At 37.6% G+C, this 16804-nt stretch overlaps 1 long non-coding RNA gene across 2 annotated transcripts in view; it reads left to right on the forward strand.

The window, feature by feature from the left end:
* LOC137161617 (uncharacterized) overlaps positions 1-14783 on the forward strand; it is a 49871-nt gene extending 35088 nt beyond the window's left edge. For both annotated transcript variants that reach the window (XR_010922139.1, XR_010922140.1), the window contains 3 exons: positions 12196-12359; positions 12727-12790; positions 13707-14783. This is a non-coding gene — a long non-coding RNA (uncharacterized lncRNA). The remainder of the gene's footprint in view (positions 1-12195; positions 12360-12726; positions 12791-13706) is intronic.
* Positions 14784-16804: the final 2021 nt, after the last annotated feature.

The raw sequence follows: 16804 nt of genomic DNA on the forward strand, positions 1-16804 counted from the left end.
GGTGTGTTACCCTGGATTTGAGGAGTGTTTTACCCCAGAAGTTGATCAAGCTTGTAACAGACATATTGTGTGCATTCAGCCACCATGAATTAATAAAATAGAACACCTCATAGTTAAGGGTTAATTTGAAGAAGCAGGGCTTCTAGAGGCAAGGTCAGTGCATGCTGGAAGTTTCTGCTAATCAGAATGGGAGGATGGGAGAAAAAAGAGTCAACAATCTGAGACTGAAAGAAAACAAGTGGACAGGAAGGAAAGGAACCTTGAATGTAGGCATCTTTGATACAGAAGCTTATTATGGCTAAATTTGTTAGGAATGTGTTGTTAATAAGCAGTTAGGAGAGGTGATGACCCAGTAGGTGGTCACTATGATCTACGTGTTTTGTGATAGTTAGTATAAGAGGACTAGATAATACAGCGTACTTCGGAGCAGTTCTCTGAAGCTATCGGGAGAGAGTTTTCCTGACACCTTTATTCCCTGGTGGGGAAGCATCAGGCCAATGCTGATCTGCTGCAATTACTCAGTACTGCCCCAGATTCTACATAATTATTTGGGATGTTCTAAACCTATTGCTTATGTCTGTGTCTGCTTAAATCTAATAAATACTAGTTTTAGATAAGAGCATGCCTGTTTGTATTAATCTTTATCAAATGAAAATGCTGTGTTCCTGTTGACTTATTCTTGAAACTGCCTACAGTGAAATAGTTAAGTTACCACTTCTGTGGGTTCTGAAAACCTTGGATAACACGTGAAACAGCTTCAGTAGGATGGCTTGAGAGACTGATCCCAGAAAAGTTAATAGGCTAGTGGTTAAGATGGTCATGTAGGAGACCTGGGTTCAAATCCTTGTCCAAGGAAAGATTTCCACTCCACATGACTGCCCTAACCCCTGGGCTTTTGGTTATAAGTGTGAAACTGCCAATTCTCCTTTGTTTTGTAAACGGCACCTAACTCCCCTTGTGATTCTAGCTCTTTATTTATGTTGCTTTATTTATGTTGCTTTTTAAAAATGTCTACAGATGCCAGAGATCAAAGTGAAATGTTTCATTTCAGATCAAGTGCAACATTTTGTTTGACCAAAAATGATTTTTAAAACTTTTTGATTTGATCAAAATTTTGGGAAATTTTGGTTTTGAGTTCACCTGAAATGTTTTTTTGTTTTGTTTTCAGAACTTCCAGTGAACCAAAAATATCAGTTATTCACACAAATATACTACTCACATGCTTAAAGTTAGGTATGTGCTTGGGTACCTTGCTGAATTGAGACCTAAATCCTGAGCAGGCACTCAGATACCAGAGTGTTGGGTGCCTACATAGAAATTTAGCTATTTAGTATTAAAAAAAGTTGTCTGTCCTATAGTTCCGAATAACCTTATCTCCCTGATTATTCAGCTCATAGTCAATGCTACTTAAATTATGGAACCAATCCTGTGAGTGTCTGGACACATTGTGGCTAATGGTTTAGACCCCAAGATAACAGCTGCCTGATGCAAGATAAAGTGCCCTGTGTTTCACTAGTAGCTAGCTGATCAGGGCTATGGAACACCAATGTCACCTCTATCTGTTAGGACAAATCCCTAGATACTAGCATTGATCTGCAAAACTCATTTTCCTCTTTTATGGAGATTAGGAGCCCTACTTCAAGAATAAAATAAGCCTGGAATCAACATGCAGAGAAAAATGATCCTTTGGAGTGGATTCATCAAAGGGATAATGGGTAGATATTTTTCATTTTCCAAATGTTAATGAATAAATGGCTTTACCATTTATTAAAGTTCAAAAATAGATAATGAATGGTTTTAACGGTAATTACCAAATTTCTACAGTTACAGAAAATTGTCACTATAATACATAAATCAAATGCACAGTGTACCAGTTTTCTATAAATGTTGAAATCCAGTAATTATCCCTCTCTGTTTAAGGTGTTCATAATGTGCCTATCAATGGAGAATTTAGGCACCATAAGACTCGTTTAAAAATATAAATGCCATCCAAAAGGATTGTATTCTTTCCTTTTCCTTTTTACACTGTTTTCTTCAGTGCATATGTTACTGAAGCTTGATTCTCTGTGTAAGAAATGTAACTGAGATATTCAACAGCTGCCAATATTAGGTAAAGGCCTGTGCAAGGATTAGCATCTTGAATTGTGATATAAAGAAGAGAAGGTTCAGGGTTTGTACTACTGTAGGTGGCGGGAAGGAAGGGAGGTTCTTGGTAGGGGAATGAGAGGAACTTCTGATAGATTGGGTCTTTGATGTGGGAATTAGTGAGAACGGTCCTTATTGTGTATTCCCTTTACCTAGTGTGGAGAGGTCAGGATTAATTCTAAACTACAGAAGAAGATGGGTAACAGAGAGCTGATACTATAAGGCTTCTCTCATACCATTCTCTGCACTTGTCCCATTTGCACTGAGATGAAGAGCGCTGGCAGTAGACACAGTGGAGCAGTAGACACGAGGGTGCAGAGAAGGGTATTCACTGGGATCTGCAAAGCAGACCAAATGATCCTGAAGTTGGAAGATCGAACCACAAGACCAAAACTGGCATCAGGACTGCTGCTGTGCATGAATTACCTTCGTCTTCTTTTATAATAGGTCTTGTGGGTGGTTTAGGACTTCCCCTTTACCACATCATTAGTAATTCAGCACCACTTTGTGTTTGGCTGCTAATGTTTTGGCATGGACTTTCGTCTTCTGTGCATGGTGAAGAAGAGATTTTCCACCACTACTCCCAGCACAATGTCTATTTGGAATGGTACTCAGAAGCCTGAATGTGAAAGGTAGAGGAAACTAGCAGAATTCAAGTGCCATTGGAATATGTTTGACATCAACTTCTTTGTCTAGGAAGACGTGGGACCATTAGTGAGATTTTCTGGATTGTAAATGCACACTTAAGGCACGCAAATAACCTTAATTCTGTCCTATAGCGTTATAATCATAAAATTATGATTAAATCACTTGTTTGTGGTCCCAGATTAAATTAAAATCATTTTTAAAGATTAGGAATTTTTCCATAGTATTTTTTCTTCAGATCCTTATTATAGTTGTTTTATGTGCCCTTAAGGTGCATTTCCATGCCTTAATGTCTTTGAATTTATTCCAGTCATCATCTACGTTCGGAGGTTTATAATATTTGTTTCTGGGATAACTAAAACATTGTTGTAATTAAACAACAAGCATAAAATACTGGTATCTCAAAATTAAATCCAGTTATTTATTTGTGTTATCTCTGCCATCCTGACCCCTGCTGTATCTAATCACTTCACAATAGATAATGTATTTATTCTCACACCACCAGTGTGAGGTCAGCAAATACCATAACTAAGGCACTAGCCCCCCCCGGCTCTACCTAAGTCTCTTTTTCAGAAATGACTTACAAGTCCCATTGACTTTCAATGAAACGTAGGCTCCTAAATCAATTAGTTATTGCAACACTGTGCAAAGTAATACCTTTGAAAATCTGGGTGTAAGAGGCTTGCTCAAGATACCACTGGAAGTCTGTAGTAGATCAGGGAAATGAAACTTGATCTCATGAATCCTAGTCTTCTGCCTTAACCATCATTCTTCTTTAACATCATTTGGAAGACATATAGTCTTTGAGCTTAACAGAGTTTTTGCTCTGAAATATAAATAATGTTACCAGAATATTGGGAATACTTTTTTTCCCCCCAGAGTCTCCAAAGAACATTTACAAACTTGCTTTATTTCAGTAAAAGGCCAGTGTTGTATGATTTCTTTTTCTGTCTCTTTCTTGGAGAAATATATTTGTCACTTGTCTCAATAAAACTCTATAACTCATTGTTGGTTTGTGTTTCACAGTTCCCTTCTGACATTTTCACGTTGTATTTAAGAGTGTAGGAGTGCTTCTTCACATCCATGTGTTATTGGCTAGAGCCCTTTTAGCACCTTTGAAAACGTCATTTGAATGTAAGGTTGGCCAAATCCCATTGTGCTACTCTCCTTTCTCTGCAGTAATGTATATATATTTTTGAGAGTTTTGTAATAAATTATAGAACTGGTAGTTAGGTGATGTCAAGGTTTTAGTCTCTATTTATACAATTGCTACAAGGATGCTTCACTCTTTTTGAAAGACTAACGACAAGAGCTGGAGCTTAGCTGTAACCCAATGTGTAATCCAATGTGGGACAAAAACAAGTATCAAAACCTTGAACTTTTTAGTGAAACAAAATTCTTGTTTTCTTGCCAGCAATATTTTATAATGCTGTCACCACCCACCAGTCAGCTTTTCCCACATGTTGCTTTGTGTACTTAAGAAAAAGTCCCTGATTATTTGCTTGGCCACCACCTTATTCTCCCTGCCTTTTCTTAAAACTCATCTCTGACAAGCTTTGTACAATACCTTGCCACTGTGCCAGCAGGTGGTGAGCCATGACTGAAGCTTATTGTGTTGAGATATACTTGTTTTATTGAAACTCTTCCTGCCCCTCACTTATTGAGGATCTGTTGTAATCTAAATTGTAAGATGTTCTGGACATTGATTGTCTTTTTAATGAGTGTTTGTGCAGTGCCTAGCACAGTGAGGTCCTAATCCCTGAATGAATGCTTATGCACATCTATAATATTGCTACCACTAATAATAGTAATACTAACTGTGTATGTAATCTTGCTTTATAAAAAGAGAGGAGAGCAAGGTTTCCAGCTAGAACAATTGATGGATGCCAGTAAGGATTCCAGCTAGATACAACTCCTTCTCTAAGTAGTATATGTTGCAGATATGTGGTGTTCTCGGATGACATTCTCCCGTGAAAACCTATGCTACAAAACACTGGGCCAATTGGGCCAGTTGCTCTCACCTAGAAGCCTGACTAAATCAGAATGAAGTACCCAATTTTCAGATCTGGCCCTCCATTTTACATGCCCATTTTTGCTAGTGTAGCCCACTGTTTCTGCAAAAAGGGACATGCATCCACTGTCCACATAAAAATAGTCATTTGGCAAATGGCTTCCAGTGCCACAATTGTGCACCCTTTTCTAGGGAATAGTCAGTTGCTCACACAAATTTGGATGCAGCTAGAAGTTGGGATTGAAAATTTGTCCCAGAGTTCAATGAGAAGGGAGAATGTACAAAATACTTAGGGATCTTATTTAGGGATCTTACACTGACAAGTTTTCAGGAATTTACATATTATTTTACAATTCCTTTTTATCAATAAGAAAAAATAAAAGGTGTTCTTCTATTCGGCTATGTCTGCAGCTTTAAAGAAAATAGCACTAGCAAGGGCAAAGTTACCCTCACTTTTTACCTAGTACAAAGCCTGCCAAATGCTGCTATGCATTCCAGTAGCCTTTGGTGGATAAAATTAATATTATAATTTAACTACCATCTCTATGTATATAAGCACAGTGAAACTAAGTCTGAGGTGCTGCCACCTCTGAGTCTGTGACATCCCACAAAAACATTGCAAAAGGTTATCCAACAAGATAAGTAAGGGGAAAGAAAAGCATTATGACATAATGTCTTTCCAGCACAAGACCCTCCTATACATATAACTTTTGATGTTATAGCAAAATTACATAAATGTCTTATATCCACAATCACTTAGGTTTAGAATTCAGTGGGTTCTTTTTAAGCAACATCATAAAATAAATAGCAGAAATTGGATTTTTGGATTGCTTTCAAGATTTTGTTAATATTTTAGCCAAGTCTACTATTACAAACCAATTACTGAAACTGAAATGAATATGAGGGTGTTCAAAGATCTCTCTGTGGCAGAGTAAAAAGATTTGGCGCACCTGTGGTTTAAACACTAATAAACTACTCAGGAGTTAGACTTCAATGTGATTGTTTTCTCAGGAGAATTAAAAGGCTAAATTAATCTGAATGGAAATAGTGCTCAACTACCAAGGCAGAATTATCTACACTGTTGTGATTAGATATCTTTGGAGGTACTACATTAATATGGATGTGCCCATGGAGAGACAAAGCAGTGGGTTATATTTCACTGCAAATGACTCAGGGAAGCAAATGTCTTATTTCTGATAGGAATAAACACGATATGAAAAACAGGATGTTTACAGGATCTGTAAATTTTTTTAACAATAGATTTAAAAAGACAAAATACATGAAAACATGACACTCTGAAATCACATATTTATAGTTTGATACTTTTTAGGGGGATGGGAGGAAGAAAGATAGTCTAAATAGAGGCAAATTTTCAGCAACGACTCTGTCGCCCGTACAAATTATGCACACTGATATTTAGGTCTGTGTATCTCACAGGACATTGAACTGGTTAGAATATGTGAAATTTTAATTGGGGATGTTTTCACTCAACATAAAGCCTCCAGTCTGTTTAGAGTTTTACTAAAGCCATTTTAAAGTTAGAGATCTGCAGGTGACAGATGGCTTGCCAAAGTCCTGTGTTCAGATGCTCAAAGACAAAGGGCTGTGTGTCTGAATAAAAGTATATGGAGTGAAAAACATATCTCTGCAGAGAGACAGCACAAGGCCTATGTACCATTTAAACCCATTTTAAACCTTCAAAATAGGGTTTAAATTGGATTTAATAGCCCTTGTTCCATTCTGAGAGAAATTTCAGCCATGGTGCACGTGAATGTATAAATTATTAAGGAAACATTGTGCATGTATAAAATCAGTAAAGAAAAATAAAATACTCTATATGTGCAATATATTATCACTTTCTGTTATGTCTGTATTATTTCAACCAGTTTATTTCAAATTGCCAAGATATATATTCCTCTTCTGGGACTCTCTGCAGTTCAAGCCATCTCTGAAATTCAAATGATCAAAATTTCATAGTTTGACAACAAAAGACATGCACAGATTGTTCTGCTTACTGCTCTTTTTTAACTGTTCTCAATATTATCAATTATTATTTCCTTGCAAAAATTACAATTTTAAACCCTCCAAATGCAATTTAGAACGAACAATTTGGACCTCTGCAGTTGTAAAGAACCCCAGGGACTTCAAATAGGTTTAGCAGAGAAGTCTGCACACACACTATATTTTGCAGGATCAGGGTCTAAATGCCTACACCGTTTCTGTTACTGGTTTGGTATATTTGGCCACCTATTCAGCAAAGCATTTAAGCATCTTACATAACAGAGTAGATTGTAAATTCTTTGGGAGTAGAGGACTGTCTTTTTGTTCTATGTCCCTACTAGCACAATGGGGTCTTGGTCCATTTGTGGGGTTTTCTAATTAAACGTGTCCCACTCTCTTAAGTGGTTGCCCAACCCTTCCTAAAGTGGTATATTTAGCTGTAGAGCCCCATTAAATTATTTTTAGTTCTTATAATTTTTAACAGTATTTTTTGTCAGGAATGGTGTGTTGTTTCATTTTATCCATCAGCTTATGCCACTGCACTGTGTGTGTGTGTGTGTGTGTGTGTGTGTGTGTGAAGAGAGAGAGAAGCCACACCCTGTCTGGTACCCAAATACCATTCTGGATGAGGAAATCTGGACTGGGGCCACCACCCATGGGGCTATTGTCAGGGGCTAGGATAGTCCATCTGCAGGTATGGGGTTCTGTGGGCTCTTACAGGAACTCAGGCTGCTGAGATGAGCCCTGTGCCCGGCTTCTGCTAGGGGGTGGGGCTCAGTCTCCAGTGCCCCTGCCCTGCTATCATTCAGCATCACCCCATGGGATGATGAGCGGGAAGAGTAGAACTTGGACGCCGGGGTGCTTCTTTCTCCCCGGCTCTCTGCTTCAACCCTTTTTCTCAACCAGAAGTCCTCTGACCTTGGGGTCATGTGCACTGTAAGTAAGCAGCAGAAGTGGCTCATCACTCCTTCACCAAAGATGAGGTAGATAGCGGTTCTAGGGTGCTGTGGCTGCTGTATAGCAGTTGCTAGCTCACTGTCATCAGCGATGATGCCGGTGGTCTCAGAGACCAATGGAGTGAGCTCCAAGCCCTATAATGATTTTTTGGTCTTTTTTTTTTTTGGTCTTTTTTTGTTTTGTTTTGTTTTGTTTTTATTTTGAGTTATTTTGTATTTGTGAGAAAAACGGGTCTCCAGTCATCAGCTCTGAATACCTACCAACTTCCCTGCACGGATTATCTCCGACTTTAACCTTATGAAAGCAGGATGGAACCCCCTCCCCGACTCCCTCCAGAATACCTAAAACATGATGACTGGATGGTATCAACAGACACCTCACAGGCATCTTGCCCTGTAACATGCTAGATTTGTCACAGGACAGAAGATGATGGAGTCACATAATGCATTTGGTGGCCTTCATGTGACAGCATGAGAACAAACCTAACTGGAAGCATATGAGTAGTCCTACGGGAGCCATTACAAACCTATTTTTTGTTCCGATATTCTGTCTTATAACAAATTATTTTCTTTGATAATGTGGTATCTAAATTATGCAGAGATAATTTGAATTCACAAATTCAATATTTACCCACCACCAATCTCAAGATTAAAATAGTCAATGGTAATTAGATGATTTAATCTGACAAAGTTAAAGCATACATTTATATCAGCAATTGTCAGCTTCTGGTAGAAGTACTGGTTTCTGAGCTTTCACTTCTTTAATATTGATCATGGTACATAGTAAATCTGACTTTCTTAAATAATTACACATTTGTGTCCTACTTTTGCAGACTGAAGTTCCAGGTTACAGAGAATGTGAATGGTATAACTACAGCACAGTAGAAGAACCTTAAACCTCTGTATCATCCATCAGCCTGTCATACTAAGCTGTTAATACTTGTAATATACGATTTGCAAGGAGGCTTTTTATACAGTGTATTACTGATATAGAGAACAGCCATTATCTAACCATCTATGAAAGTTTTCAGAATGTGAAGCTAAATACACAATATGCATTATTTTGCTATGTTTCTCAAATTATTTTTATACCAGTTTCACATTTATATTTATTTTGGGCAATATTTACTTTTTTAATATGGATAATATTTTAATAAATATGAAATAAAACACTCAGGGAAATAAAACAGATTAATTTAGTCTTCCATAATTCATTAAAACTTTTGGGACAGAACATCAACTGTCTGTCTATCTTAAGTACTTGTAAATCCCTCCCCCCCATTACTGTATCATCTCAGCATATCTCAGTCTTTAATATATTTATGCTCACAACACCTCTGTAAGATAGGGAAGTACTATTAGCCCATTTTACAGATGGAGAACTGAGGTGCAGAGAGGGTCAGGTTTGACAGTAGTGTTGTCTGCAAGGCCACACATTGTTCAGCTTCGTGTCAGCAGCAGGGGAGTGATAGGTCAGATTTGGTAGCACTCCAGTGGAGCAGGATCAGACATTATTGTGTTCTCTCTCCACTGTGTGACCACAAGGAGAGCCAAATTCTCCCATTCAGGTGAACGAGGATACCTCAGATTACATTTATTAGACTGAGGTGCAGTCACCGGAAAGGAAGATTACAACACCTCAGGAGACTGCCTCTGTGATCGCCAACTCAGATCTGATATACTTGGAGGGCCCTGCTGAAGGCAATGATGAAGTCCTGACAAATAACAAGAAAATCCCACTGGGAGACCAGCATTGGCATCAGAACCATATGGCTGTGGGTGGCCACTGCCAGAATGAGTGTCTGCACTAGCATCTGTGGCAACCCCTACACTGCTAGGGTACCCCTTTCAGAGCAGTCACCATGGTCATTGTTCTCTATAGATGAGGAGAAGCCACTATCACTAGCCACCCCCAAAACATCTGGCCCAGGTGGATCCCCAAAGGACCCATATTTGAGCCATCCAGCCAACATGTCCTACACTACTCACCAGAGACACCAGGTAAGCTAATAGTTCCCACACCAATGCCTCATGAAGGTTTGCTCAAACTCCCTCTTTTGAGTTCTCAAAAGTGTTTTGGGGGGAAAGGGACATAGCAAATCAAAATGATGAATTGGTGTTGTAACTGACAGGATTAAGGAATTAATTTTTGGTCTCAGACCCAAACACATCAGCCTACTTTTGCCTGTCCTCCCCACCCTTTCCCAACTGCAGAAACAATTATCTATGCCCAGCCAACTGAAACATTGCATGGTACTCCACCAGCTGAACTTTAGGCAAGTGAGTACTCTCACTGATGTAGCTGGTCGGCAATTACTAAAAAACATACATTCTTTCATTTTTTTAAAAAACTTTCTTCAAATTATTAGTTTTTTGTTGAAAAAAGAAGATCCTGAAAATTTTCATTTTAAAACAAACTTAAAAAACTCAGTCTTCAAGTTGCCAAAAACTGAAACATTTTCATGGTCTAATATTTGTGGTTTTGTTTTCGTTTTGGTTTTTTAAAGAAAAAACTCCCCAAAATTAACCCCCCCAAAATCTATTTTGTCTAAAAAGGCATTTTCTGTTCAAATGTGTTAATGGAAAAAAAAAATTGACCATCTCTACCTATTAATTTCAGTTGAATTGCCAACAGGAATAAAATTGAGCAAATGAATACATCTTTGAAAGATTGATGTAACATATTTGAACTTTACAAGTGAAAGAAAATATCAGTTAGCAAATCCCATATTCTCTCGTCAGAGATGATAACACAAAGGGCATGCTTAAACATCTCAACCTTCATTCATCTGCAAACCATCTCTCACAGAATTTGTGCTTCTATAGCTTTCAGTTCATTGCAGACTAAGTGATACAATCTTTTTGCTGTTGTTGTTTTGCTCAGATGATTGTTTCCTCTGTTTACTCTATGTATTCTGATAATGAGCTTTGCTGTGCATCTGTACTTATGCCTGAGATGCTTTGACAGCCATTTCTTTACAATAGGATGCTGCTATGTTTGTCCATGATACTGACAGTGTGACCTTGTAGTATGGTAGATTTTGCAAGACATTTTTTATTCCCTAACCACCTATCAAATCCTCATAAATGGAAAAAAATGTATCTGGATGAGAACCATACTGATACATCCAACAGTTACTGTTTAGTCCCACCTTTAAGACGTGCTACACACTACCTCTGTTTTGAGGGAATTCTTGTCTAAACATTGATGGAGTAACTGAGCAGGCATGATCAAGTTGGCTCATGACAAAAAAATTCTCCCATAGAACCTTATAAGCAATAGATTTCTGTATTATCCAGGTTAATTTTATTTCCATTATCTGTGTATACTATTTTTCTTACTACACTTTTTACCAACAATAATAATTATAAGGAGATTGGCAGTGAAACCTGTATTTAGGCTGCCTAACACTTTCCACTATATAAGACCCTTTCATTTCAGAAACTCTCCACTGTTTTGTAGCCTCATTCAGTGCACAAGGGGGCAGAAATTAAGGCTATACGAGCAACTATAAATCTGGTATTTCCTAACTTTCAAAGACTTAGCTTTGCAACCTAAATATTATACTTTTAAGCTACGTGTATTTTAAGGAGGGGTGGGGTGGAATTGTATGTAATCGACACAGGCTATTAGTAAATATTTAACATTATTTTTTTTAACCTTGGTTCCTCCTTCCTGCAAAGTATAGTATGCAAAACAGCTACACACGTAGAATATACATGTACGTGTAGAACAATAATAGAAGAGGTCATACTACTATTAGCAGTGAAAACAAATGAATAGAATGTTCAGGATGAAATGATGCTTTCCAAATAGTGGTACAGGCCAAGAAACACACCTACATATACAATTCACTTTGTAGTTGTTTAGGCATGGCCAATGACTGAGGCAGGTTGCTCTTGTGTTTTCGCTCTTTCCGGCCAATAGTCCACGTAGGAGTCAGGCCTATGCAGCAGTGAGGCCCAGGAAACCTGGATTGCGACACTTGAGAAAATAAGTAGCAATTGATTGGCACATGTGGAGCTACAGATGCCCACCTGAAACCCATGAATAACATTCCATGGTTTTGGTATGTCAGCAATTTGAGTTTACCATAAGTTTTCAGCTACGCACTGGGTGCCTAACCACACTGTTCTAGTCCTCAGGCTGAGCTAAAAGTGCTCAGTCCTGACACTCAGAATCCATGCTGTAAATAAAACATCCTTTGAGCTGATTAAAATTCTTGCCTGAGGTAACCCAAACTCCATATTGGACAGGCATCTGTAGAACACCCTTTCTTGGAAGCCTCGCCCACTTTTCCAATAAGCATACCCCTTTTAAGAGACAACACTAGCTGCTTCTGTTCCAGAACTCACTTAAGCCAGGATACAGTACATGAAGTTCACAGCAAAGACTGTGCACTCTACCCAAAAGAAAACTGGTTTTTTTTTTTTCAGAATTGACAGCGAACCAAAATATCCATTATTCACCCAAATTTAGTTCTCCAGGTTTCATTCTGGATTTAATGCTGCAGGTCCTGATTCATGTACGTCATCTTTGAACATGTTAGTAATGTTATTGACTTCACATTGGACTACGCCCATGAGTAAGCAATACTAGGGTGAGTATATGCTGTAGGATTGAATTTGGAGTGACAACTGTAAGTCTGGGTCCATTATTTTCTTTTTTATATTTCTGTGCTTACATATTTACTTAATGCAAAATCATTAAACTGAATAAAAGTTGTTTTTTTTTAACTAATTTGCAACAGTTTATCGTTTCCTTACAACAAGGAATAAGATTTAAACTACCATATTGTTCTCATTTCTTCTGAGCGCTGTAATTTTGCCATGCATAAATAATTTTTAAAGGGATTAGTGCATTCTGTTTCCCCTGAACTATGTTGTTAATTAATATAATACATCTGTCGGGTTGTTGTGTAATAATTTGAAACCTGAGTGACTAGAGCAAAGGTTTCTTTATTTAAGGAGAGACTTTCTATACTACCAGTCTTCTGATCTGCAGTCTGAGGATGATGCATAGCAAAATTAGGTAAATGCATTACTTTGATGTTATCATTTAAACATCATGAGGCATAACGCAAATGAATTTAATTTTTGAAGACAGGAATTAAAAAAAGTGAACGATTCAACAGAGAAAATAAGGTATTTTTGCTACATGTCAAAGTACAGAAAATATAAAGTCACAGAAATGACAGCTTTATCTATAGTGAATGCACACAGGAAAGACGAGATGGGTATGTTAGGTGGGAGGAAGTAGATCAATACTGTACAAATATATAGACAGAGATATGGGTTGCTACAAACACAGCTAGAATTGAAGAAATGCTTGGAAGATTCTAGAGGATAAAAGAACCAACTGGAATAGCTATATAGCAAAACTGAGGGATACAACAATGGGACATGGGAGGAAATAGAATAAAACAAGAAGTTACAAAGATAAAGAAGCAAGACGATCTGATGGAGAGAAGAATATGCACAATGTACATAACAAGATATTTGAGATTATCAGTGAGGAAGGGTATTTTTAGGTACAGCTATTGACTTGACACAGGATACAATAAGGAGGAAAAGAATGATAAGAAATGGGGAGGAACGAAAAGAGTTATGGGGCAAGTTTATATAAACTACTTCAGCATAGTTAGAACATTCTGATACATGTTGTGAAATACAATTGACTACATTCAGATCTTTTCCAAAAGGAGAATAAGACTATGATACTGTGGGTGCCATATTTTTAATAGTCATAATTACACTCACTTCCAGTGGAAACTTGGGGTCAGATTTTAATGTGAATTCAGGATTCAATGACTTCCACTGAGAATGGTTCTCCCAGTGGAAACTGCTGAGCATCTCTGAAAACCTGGTTACTTCCTATTTAGACACCTAAATGAACTGAACATTTAAAAAGATAGACTCTAAAAAATGCTACTTTTTTTTTTCTGCAGTCTTCTCCTTTACCCTCTCCCCTCCCACAGGCAACAGCCAGAAGACATATTTTTGAAGAGTAGCTCCATATCCAACCACTCTGATCCACAGGTCCCATTGAAGAAATATTAGAAAATCTGTGAAAGACCAGTGCTTCCTCACAGCAACTTGCCTGGTGGTAGAATCTAATAGGTCTCTGAAGATTCCTACTCTAATTTTTGTTTGTTTTTAATATGCTGATGTTGTATTTTATTCTAATGCCACTCAGGGCTTTCTTGTTAGTCACTCATGGAGTGAATAGCATGCATCTGAAGTCCGAGAATATGTAATAATTCATGCATATCTGAGATGTACTTTGGGCTGCGGTAACTATGGAACCTCCTGAAAACTTGGCATTCAAAATGACCTTGAGTGTATTAAAACCTGAAATGTGGTCCTAATAAAAAATAGTACAAGATTTTATCCTAATATCTAATCACATGAGAATATCTCTGAGATGTATAATGTAAGGATAACTACTCCTTTTAGAGGGAGCTTATGAAGATGACATTCATTACTATACCTGCAAAAATTCTCATACCATTAAGTACAAGAAATTTCCATTCTTACTACACAAATCATAATAATTATGTCAGATACAATTTCTCAGATTCCCACCAGATGCTGATGGAAACAGGATATAGTACAAAAGTGGCATTTAAAATGTAATGCATCTAAAATACTCCTATGGATTTTTGTACAGAGGAAAGAATTTTGGGTAACAGTGATCAGGTACCCAATTAGTACTAGACAATTGAATATTATTAAAATCCAATATCATAACATGGCAAAAATGTAGTTAATCTAATTTATATGAAGTTTTTATGGTTAGTGGTGTCTCATTTCAGCATATTTTGAATAAATGATAAAGATATCTGGAAAACAGGAAATCACGTGAGGAAATATCAAAGTTCTGTTATTAATGAGAACAGTTTTTCTAATATCTTGCTAATAATCAACTGTCTATAAATTAATTGCCTGTGTTTTATAAATACAGTTAAATAAACAGTTCAGTGTTATCTTTTGTAAATTTAGTAGAAAGTTATTAAAATATTATTGTTCCAAAACCCTTAATTATTGGATTTAGCTATTGACATAAAAGAAACTAATCCTACCCCCGAGTCCCTATTCCTCATAAAAGATTTTAATGATGTGTTGCCATGGAAGCAATATTTTTCACATTCATGAGTTTTGTAGCCTACAGTCTTGTTTAAATCATCGTAAGTATATTACTCCAAATGTCTTCACTCACACCACAGTGTTGTCAGAACTGAGAGAGAATTCTCCAAATTATCCCAGCTGCTAACCTGCCAAGCCAATTTTTACCCTGCAGTTTCCATTTCTTGGAAGATACTTACAAGTTAAGCTTTCATTTTTAACAGCTAAAAAAACCCTTTCAAAATAGACTATCCATAGATAAATATATCTTCAAGGTAGACTAGGCAATTCAGCAGTTTGCTTCAGACCGACAATATTGAAATGAAACAGCATGCTTGGCAGGATGGGATTGTAATGACTGTTAACTGTATGGTCTTGATCTTCCAAAAGAAAGAAATGTATTTAGAACTTGAAATATAGAGCTGTTCTATCAATTCACCTTACTAGTAACGATCTGAAGAAATTTACATACCTTTTGCATAATATTAAGACTTCTAAAAGGTGTAACCTTGGTTTTCTCAGGATTTCTCCTCATCTCAGCCCTCTACAAGGTAACTATGTGTATTAAAAGTGTAAGACTGACTGGAAATTTCAGTCATAGGGAAGTATTATACATTTGTGACTGTTGCTTATTATAGTAAACAGGAAAGTTTTCCTATTAATCTCTTCTCCTTTATTCAGTGGTGAGCAAAGCCCCAGAGAGCCCTGGTGTAAGAATAAGTTAGGTACCCCCTTCCTGATTTTAAATTCATCCTCCCTCTAGATCCCCCCAAGTCCCAATCCAGCCCTCTAGTTCCTCAGCTCCTGCCTAGATTTAAATTATTTAAATACAGTTTCAGGAAAAGAGGGTGGGGGGGAAAGGAGCTTCAAATTGAACTGCTAAGCTATTTATGTAAACAAAGTCAAAATGTTAAGAAATAGAAGAGAGACAAAGTGGGTGAGGTAATATCTTGTATTGAACCAAGTTCTGTAGTTGAGAGAGACAAGTTTCAAGCTCACACAGAACTTTTCTTCAGGTTTGGGAAACATACTCAGAGTGTCACAGCTAAATAGAAGGTAAAACAGATTGTTTAGCATAAGTAGTTAAGACATATTTCAAGGGACCATTCAAGGTGAAATGACCCATTAACATCCCTCCATTCACAGAGAAGGAAGGGAGGGAGGGAGAGGAAAGCAGCAGGGGGTTGTTAGTGAGTTATAGATTGTTTTAATAAGCCATAAAGCCCGTGTATGTATTCAATACATGATTTTTAATGTCTAGCAAAGTTATGAAGTTAAGCTCCCAGGATCATCTTTTGAAAGTTTTGTGCAGGTTTTCTTTGAGGATTAGAACTGATAGGTGAGATATAGAATTATTGCTTTGTGAAAAGTGTTCACTCACAGGTGATATGCTGTTCTTGGCTTTTATCATTTTCCTGTGTGAGTTCATGCGAGATTGAAGTGATTGTCTGGTTTCACCCTCAGAGCTGCTCTTGGGGCAGTTGGTGCACTAGATGAGGTATACCACAAGTTTTGATAGGCATATGTAAGATCCATAGATCTTGAGAGATATATTGTGAGGGGTGTTGATCATTTGGAGCGGGGGAGATATGTCTGCAAGTTTTTCATCTATTTTTCTGGCAAGGTCTGGTGCCACTTTTAGTTGATGTGTCCTGGTCTAGTGGGGAGCTTGCTTCTGATGAAGAGCAGAGAGGCTGGAGGCTTGTTTGAAGGCCAGCAGACATATGTCCACTACTACAATGATCTACATCGACTGACCGCGACCAGCAGCAGCAGTAACAACTGAAGTCCGAGATGCCTGAGTTCGATAGTGGGTTGGGCCCCCATAAGCTTGTTGGCACTGGCACCAGCACCATTGAAACCATGCCACTGCCTTTATTCTATTTGTTGCATCTACCCAATGGCACTCATATGCTGGGAA

The sequence above is a fragment of the Emydura macquarii genome, unplaced genomic scaffold (genome assembly GCF_026122565.2).
Source record: "Emydura macquarii macquarii isolate MOO-44397 ecotype Brisbane River unplaced genomic scaffold, CSIRO-AGI_Emac_v2 contig_2362, whole genome shotgun sequence".
Lineage (NCBI taxonomy): Eukaryota > Metazoa > Chordata > Testudines > Chelidae > Emydura > Emydura macquarii.